The sequence below is a fragment of the Myotis yumanensis genome, unplaced genomic scaffold (genome assembly GCF_028538775.1).
Source record: "Myotis yumanensis isolate MYYU_CA2020_CCGP unplaced genomic scaffold, mMyoYum1.0.hap1 SCAF_13, whole genome shotgun sequence".
Lineage (NCBI taxonomy): Eukaryota > Metazoa > Chordata > Mammalia > Chiroptera > Vespertilionidae > Myotis > Myotis yumanensis.
The window spans coordinates 52,282,614-52,290,437 of NW_027223764.1; the positions used below are offsets into that span (position 1 = coordinate 52,282,614).

The 7,824-nt window shown below is 41.0% G+C and overlaps 1 pseudogene; it reads right to left on the reverse strand.

The window, feature by feature from the left end:
• Nucleotides 1-653: 653 nt before the first annotated feature.
• Nucleotides 654-3,113, reverse strand: LOC139021542 (glyceraldehyde-3-phosphate dehydrogenase-like; annotated as a pseudogene).
• Nucleotides 3,114-7,824: the final 4,711 nt, after the last annotated feature.

The window sequence follows — 7,824 nt, forward strand, 5'->3', positions numbered from 1 at the left end:
ATTTTTTTTCCTTGTAGTACTGTTTGGTTTCTAGTAGTATCCTTCGATCAGACCTTAACCCCAACAGTTAGTTGGTGCAAATTGACATGGTAAATTCTGAGGTCCAAAACTGTGCTGTGGGAGCAGGCTATGTGGGCTGCTTAGCGAGGGCATTTGTCTCTCTCTGATTTGCTTGTTGAAAAAGTCTCTGAGCTGCGCTGATTTCTCTATATGACTTTTTTGCTTGAACAGAAACAGCATCTCTTCTGGTCAATTGCTGCTACATCAGAAGAGAGAATCTCTCCAGCTGAGGACTGCTTCCTGTGGCTGAGGATGCAGCTGGAACCTTCACTGTCCACAAACAAGGACTCACCAGTATTACCCATCAGCAGTGCCAAGAGGGATTTTAAATACTGTTTCTTTCACCTGCCCTCTTGCCTCTCTAGGTGAAAAACCATAACCACATTCTTCTTTATTTATTTATTTTTGTTGGCTGGATACAGTGAACTTTATTGATGGTGCACAACAAAGTAGGGCTCCCCACGCCCCTCCCCTTCTTCAGAGGGTGTGGGATGGAAACGGTGGTCAGGTGTTGGAGGATTGATCTGGGCAGGGACTCCCCAGCAGCTGAGGGCCTCTCTTCTTCTTGCCAGGGCTGGTGGTCCAGGGGACTCTTATTCCTTAGAGGACATGTGGACCATGAGGCTCACCACCCTGTTGCTGTAGCCAAACTCATTGTCATATCAGGAAATGAGCTTGACAAAGTGGTCATTGAGGGCAATGCCAGCCCCAGCATCAAAGGTGGACGAGTGAGTATCACTGTTAAAGTCACAGGAGACCACCTGGTCCTCAGTATAGCCCAGGATGCCCTTGAGGGGCCCTCTGATGCCTGCTTCACTACCTTCTTGATATCTTTGTATTTGGCAGCTTTCTCCAGGCTGCAGGCCAGATCCACAACCGACACATTGGGGGTGGGGCACGGAAGTCCATGCCAGTGAGCTTCCCATTCAGCTCAGGGATGACCTTGCCCACAGCCTTGGCAGCACCAGTAGAAGCAGGGATGATGTTCTGGGCAGCCCCTTGGCCATCATGCCACAGCTTCCCAGAGGGGCCATCCACGGTCTTCTGGGTGGTGGTGATGGCATGGACTGTGTCATGAGTCCCTCCTCAATGCCAAAGTTATCATGGATGACCTTGGCCAGGGGGGCCAAACAGTTGGTGGTACAGGAGGCATTGCTGACAATCTTGAGGGAGTTGTCATACTTGTCATGGTTCACTCCCATCACAAACATGGGGGCATCCGCTGAAGGGGCAGAGATGATGAACCTCTTGGCTCCCCCCTTCAAGTGAACCCCAGCCTTCTCCATGGTAGTGAAGACACTGGTGGATTTCACAATGTACTTAGCACCAGCATCACCCCATTTGATGTTGGTGGGATCTTGCTCCTGGAAGATGGAGATGGACTTTCCATTGAGGACAAGCTTCCCGTTCTCAGCTTTGACTGTGCCTTTGAACTTGCCATGAGTAGAATCATACTGGAACATGTAGACCATGTAGTTGAGGCCAATGAAGGGGTCATTGATGGTGACAATATCCACTTTGCCAGAGTTAAAAGCATCCCTAGAGACCAGGCGCCCAATGCAGCCAAATCCATTCACTCCTTTACCACCGTGTCTCAGGGTTGTGGCTGCTGGCACAAGCACAGGAAGAGAGGCTGTCTGATAAACAGGAGGAGCAGAGAGCCCATAACCAGATTCTTGAGAAATTCCTGTACATTGTTCCTGGTAAGTGTGAGGTGTAAGTTAGCCCCTGGTTAAATTTATCTCTCCATTAGAGCTCTTTTATATATAAGGAAATTGTTTGAAGTCTTGGCATGTGCAATACATCCAGTGATGATTTAAAATGTTTCCTTTAGCTTTAAGTATAATTTAATGGTGAGAGGGTAGGGAAGCAGGTGGTTAGATTCTTTGTTTATACTTTCATCCTATAATATAGACATGGGAGATGTCCTCCGCTATCTGCCATATAAGCCTGCAATTTTCGAAGCTTCATCTCAAATGGGAACAAAAAAATTAAGCTCTCACAAGTTACATTTTGGTAAAAGAAACACATTAATAAAATAAGAGAAGGAAAGAAAATATACCGTTAAAACCTTTGTCTAATTTTTACTGATTATATATGGTGGTTCCTTTTAAACAATCAGTTTGTGGGCTTATAGTTTGAATATATAATGAACTGGGAGAAAAAAATAGAAAATATATTTTCCTGTGATTCAGCAATATCCCTAGTTATTTCATCAATTTATATTTTTATTTTGTGTTCTCTTAATTTCTTGGAGGGACAAATAACTCATTCATGCTCTTTTACATCAATTTTAATAACTTTAAATTTATTTTTATAGTATATTTATAGAATAAACATTTTATCCTCCATAGTCTCAGTATTCAGATGCTTGCTATGGCTTACACAGAGCTGTTATTTTTCATTCAGTAGATCTGGGTGATGCCAATGAATGAAACATATCTATCTACAAATATCCAACCAGCACTTATCAAGAAACAAAAATATTCTGACCTACCCGATGTACAACTGAAACCTGAGTGGATGCATCCTTTTAGTTCTGAGGTAAAATTTAAAAATGATACTATTGATGATTACAAAACTCTGACTTCTACTTCTTAAGCATTTTCTGTGAGCCAGCACCACACTAGGTGTTTGACATATATTTTATGCCATCTTTAGTTTACCTTGTTAGGTAATGTTTGTCTTCCCTGCTTCCAGAGGAAAGAATGGGGATTTAGAGAGCTTTTAATGACTCATCCCATGTCACTTACTGGAAAATAGCAGATTAACGTTTCAATCAAGGTCTGCCATACTCCAAATCCCAAACTCTTAACTACTGCAACACATGATCTTACTCAATGAGATATGTTTACATTTACTACCAAGAGATTCCCTCCCAGCTTTTCAGGCATCAGCTCCCCTGTAAATACCAAGAAACCCATCATTTCCCCACAGTGCAATCACACAAGACACCCACAGTGTCTGAACCTGGCCATTCAAGAAGGATCATATCTCATATATGAGTCACATTTTCTGTTATTGGCATTCAATTTCATCTCTTTTACCGCCATTTATCAAAAAGCTTTCAGAATTTCATACAGTACAATGCCATATAAGTGTCATTTGACTTTAAAACTCCTAATTGCCCTTCAGATGGTACTCATCTGCAAGCATGGCCTTTGCTTAGAAACAATGTCCATTACCTAGGAGCTCAGTTCCGATTTTCAATTTACCATTTGGTAAAATACAATAGATAGACCAAACTTCAGTGTCAAGGGCACATTTGAGCACTGGCCCTGTAAAGTAGCCTGCTTCTTTAAGAGTTCAGTCACAGCAATTTAGAAACGCCAATGTTCAATGTTCGCAGGCATGGAGTAGCAGGCTAGGGGAGTGCACTCCCCTAGGGATGGGGAACTTAGAGCAGCTGTCTTCTAACAATAGGCTCAAACTCATCTTGAAATTTTTACTACAAGCCTTAGAGCTGGATAAATCCGACTATAAAACAACTAGTAGACTCCGCACATTTGTGAGTCCTCTATGGGCAGGTGACCTGGAACTGCTGGTTCTAAAGGCATGAGCTTCCTTGAGAAACTTCAAGAGAAACCTGCGCAGTGCTGGTGGAGGCAGAGAAGCAGCACGAACTTGTGCTTTGTTTGAACTGTTAATTTCTTAAGACCCATTATTCTTTCTATCAAATGATTCTCATTTTAAGGCATGAAAAATTGAACCATTAAGTGTGAATGGCTACATCTTTCTTTTCTTTTTGGTCAGGTTTATTGTTTTATAATTTATATAACAAAATTTACCTTTGTGCACAATCCTAATTTGGTAAGTTTGACAAATATATATAGTCACCACCACCATAGTAAAAATATAAGCTATTGCTTTCCCCCCACTACCTGAAAGTGGAGCGTTTTTATTTAAAACAAAAACAAAAACAAAAACTTTTGTAAGCCAAAATGGTGCAAAATGAAGAAGCACTTGTCATTAATTTATGTGGAAATAATTTTTAGCCTCCTGGACCCAAAATTCAATGCACGCACAATGTCTTCCGTTCACTGTGATCAAAACAATATGCTCACTTTTACACTAAACATAAAACACGTAAGGAGCTCCCTTAGGCCTTTCTGATAAAGTCACACCCATCTTGCTAACAGATGCACAAAATGAATGGAGATAAAGTGCAGATGCTCACAGACAACAGCTCCAGGTGATGGCGGCTTGATATTGAGTGTGGTTCCCAGCGAAGGAGCTGGGTGGGGCCCCCACTCTCGCTGCTCTCGGTGCTGCCTCTGTAAGGGCTGCTGCAAAACACACACCCAGCACTGTTTTTGCTTTTTAGATTCTTTTGGTAAGGAAACAAGGTTCTGATGTAGGTGTTTTATAAAAGCAAAGTGCCTAAAGCGTGAACTTTAAAATTCAGGGGAATTCCTGTATCACCATCACCCCCTAAGCTCGCCTCCTTTCTTTTTCAGTCAGTCCCTTCACCAAGCTCTGGTTCATAGCAACCATTGTTCTGATGTCTCTTCCAATAGTTTGATCTTTTCCAGAATGCTATTAAAATGGAATTACATAATATGTACCTTTGTGCAAGACTTGAGATTCACCCATGTTTATGTATTTATTAGTTTATTATTTGTTATTGCTGAGCAGTGTTTCATTATATTGTACCCCTATTGTTTTGTACATTAATCAGTTGATGGACATTGGTGTTTTTATCAGTTTGGGGCTTTTATAAGTAAAGCTACAGTAAACACCTAGTAATTTTAGTACAGGTTTTGTGTGGCCCTATATTCTACATTTCTAACAGGTCGGTTGTTGGGTAATATGAGTTTTTTTAAGACCCCTGCTTCCCCTGAATATCCAGGAGGATAAATGGCAGAAGTGAATCCGAATGAACCAAGGGTGACAGCATGGGACAGAAAGGCTGAGTATTCCTGAGACATTTCTTCCTTCTGCATTCAGAGGTTTTGCTCTGGACAGAGTCTTGTTTGACTGGTAGGTGAATCAGCTCACAAACATGGGAGTCGGAATCCCAGATGTCACAATTCCGCCACCCACTTCCTTACCCCCGACCAGGGATGTGGGCTCTTTCCTTAGTAACCCTTAAAATTACTCCTTTCATGAGAATCATATTTATCGATGATTTCAATGGGACATATTCAGCCCTGCAACTGAAAAATCCACTTTTCAAATTAATGTTCTCTCAAGCTTTTACCTAGGAATTGCTGAGGCAAAGGGCAGGTGCAGTTCTTATCTTGATACATTCCTTTTACCTTGGAGCATCACCATACTTAGTGCTCGAGTCCCTAAGTATTGGCAGGGAAATGGCACCAGGTGTGAGACCGATGGAGTTGGACCAGACCTAGTTTCCCTTGAGTTTTTGGCTAAGGAAGAATTTAGAGCCCGTACTCAAATACTAGTAGAAGCAAAAGTTTATTTAGAACATCACAGAAATAGAAGTGAGCCATATAAGTAGAAGAAATAGATTCAGGAAACAAGTTACAGAGGCAAAAGAAGGGCCTTTAGAGCTAACGGGAAAGAGAGAGGTAAGGAAAATATCTTTGGGGTAAAGGGGTGGGAAAAGAGGTGGAGAAAGAGAGAGAAAGCCACCTAATAGGCTTATCTTTATAAGAAATTGCCAAATGATCTCCCCAAGTTGCTATGCCATTTTGCATTTCTACCAGGCATGCATAAGAATCCCAGCTGATCCACGTTCTTGCCAACACTTGGTGTTGTCATTTTTGTTCCCATTTCTGTCATTCTATTAGACATGCATGCATCTCCTGTGGTTTTAATTTGTATAAAGTAACATGAAACCTAAATGCAATGTGGCATGAGGCTTTGGGTTCTGGAACAATGACAACAAAGGTCATGATCTGGTAAAATCTGAATAAAGTCTCTAGTTGAATAATAGTATTCTCTCATTGTTAATTTCTCAGTTTTGATAAGTGATTGTGAAAGATATTAACATGATTATGTAAACTAGGTGACTTGTTATGGAAACTTTCTATACTATTTTGCAACTCTTCTGTATATTTAAAATTATATCGAAACAGAAACAAGGATTTAAATATCACACACTGGGGTGTTAGAGATTAGTGACTACTTTAATGACTTAAATTTTGACATGAAGGTCCTCATAATAGTTCCAATTAATTCACTATTCTGGCCCCTTCAAACATGAGACATATTGTGCCAACTGATGATGCTGTGCTCTAAACACAACCAAACAGTAGCCTCAGTTGCAGTACCTTTGCCAGAGGGGATTTTTTTCTGGAGCAAATGGACACTGAAACAGGGGAATAACTAGCAAAAATATCCAATCTCCAGCCATTTGGGGATAGAAAATTAGAAGTGATTCACATGAATGTGGGATGAAAATAATATACATTACAGTCTTGTCCTACGTGTATATAAACTCTCTTATACTCTGGCATAACATAGTCTGAAGGGAACTGGATCACTTGGATATTATCCAGAACATTCCATTGATCTACTTCATTGATGGCATCATATTATCTAGACAAAATGCACACAAAGTGCTAAATATATTGGAGACCTTTTTTGTGTTTCATGTGCTCCAGAGGGTAAGAGATAAATTAGAGAAATGTTAGGGTGTGTGCCATAGCAGTGAAATTTTAGAGGTATAGAAGTTTGGGAAATGACATGATATCCCTCCGTAAGTAAAGGGCATATTATATCATCTTAATCCTCCCACCGCTGAGAAAGAAACACTTGCCTGGAAGGCTGCCAGGTTTGAATAGGGCCCAATGCACAAAAGAGCTACAGTCCAACTATACCTATGGCCCATATTACCTAGAATATTCCACCCTGATTATAAGTGTGCCATGTGGCATTTATTAAATTCCCCAAGAGAAAAGTTACAATTAGACCCCAGGAGATCTGAAGCAAGTTCCTGCCTTGCAGTGGACAACTACATACCATTTGACAAATAGCGGCTGATCTACTAGAGTATCCTTACAGTGTTTGACCATGGATACCATTTGACCACGTAGCCATAGCTATACCCTATCGAATTCATAAAGTCATAAGTTAGACCACTCCGCAACAATCTATTATAATGTGAAAGTGGTATGTCCAGAGTGATGGCTTGGCTGCATGAGCAGATAACCTAGACCTCCATATCTTTTATTAACGTTGCACTGTGTTTCTTCAGCTCATACCTGGTACCACGTGAGGGGACTCCTTTTGAAAAGCTGATAAGAAGAAAAAGTCCAAGCTTCAGACATCTGGTTATCTACTTGTGTGGAAAGGGAAGTGGTCTAAGATAAGAATGCTAATGGAATAATGAGCAATGGCAGATGACTGTGTGGCTTTCTATGCGCATAGAAGAAGAAAGTTGGAAGATTGAGGACAAGAAGAGCTGGGAAAGAGGCATGTGGATTCACCAATGGAAGTGATCAAGACATTTTATTTTATATCTATACCTACTAGAAAACATACTCAATGGAATAAGTACTGAGCTACCAAGTAGACAGAGCAACTCACCATTTGGCATCAATCAACAATTGCCAACCAGTACCCCATTTCTAATACAATGAGCTCATGGATAGAGTAGCCATTGAGTCAGAGAGGAAAATTACACATGGTCCTTTTATTTTTTTTTAATATATTTTATTGATTTTTTTACAGAGAGGAAGGGAGAGGGATAGAGAGTTAGAAACATCGATGAGAGAGAAACATCCATCAGCTGCCTCCTGCACACCTCCCACTGGGGATGTGCCCACAACCAAGGTACATGCCCTTGACCGGAATCGA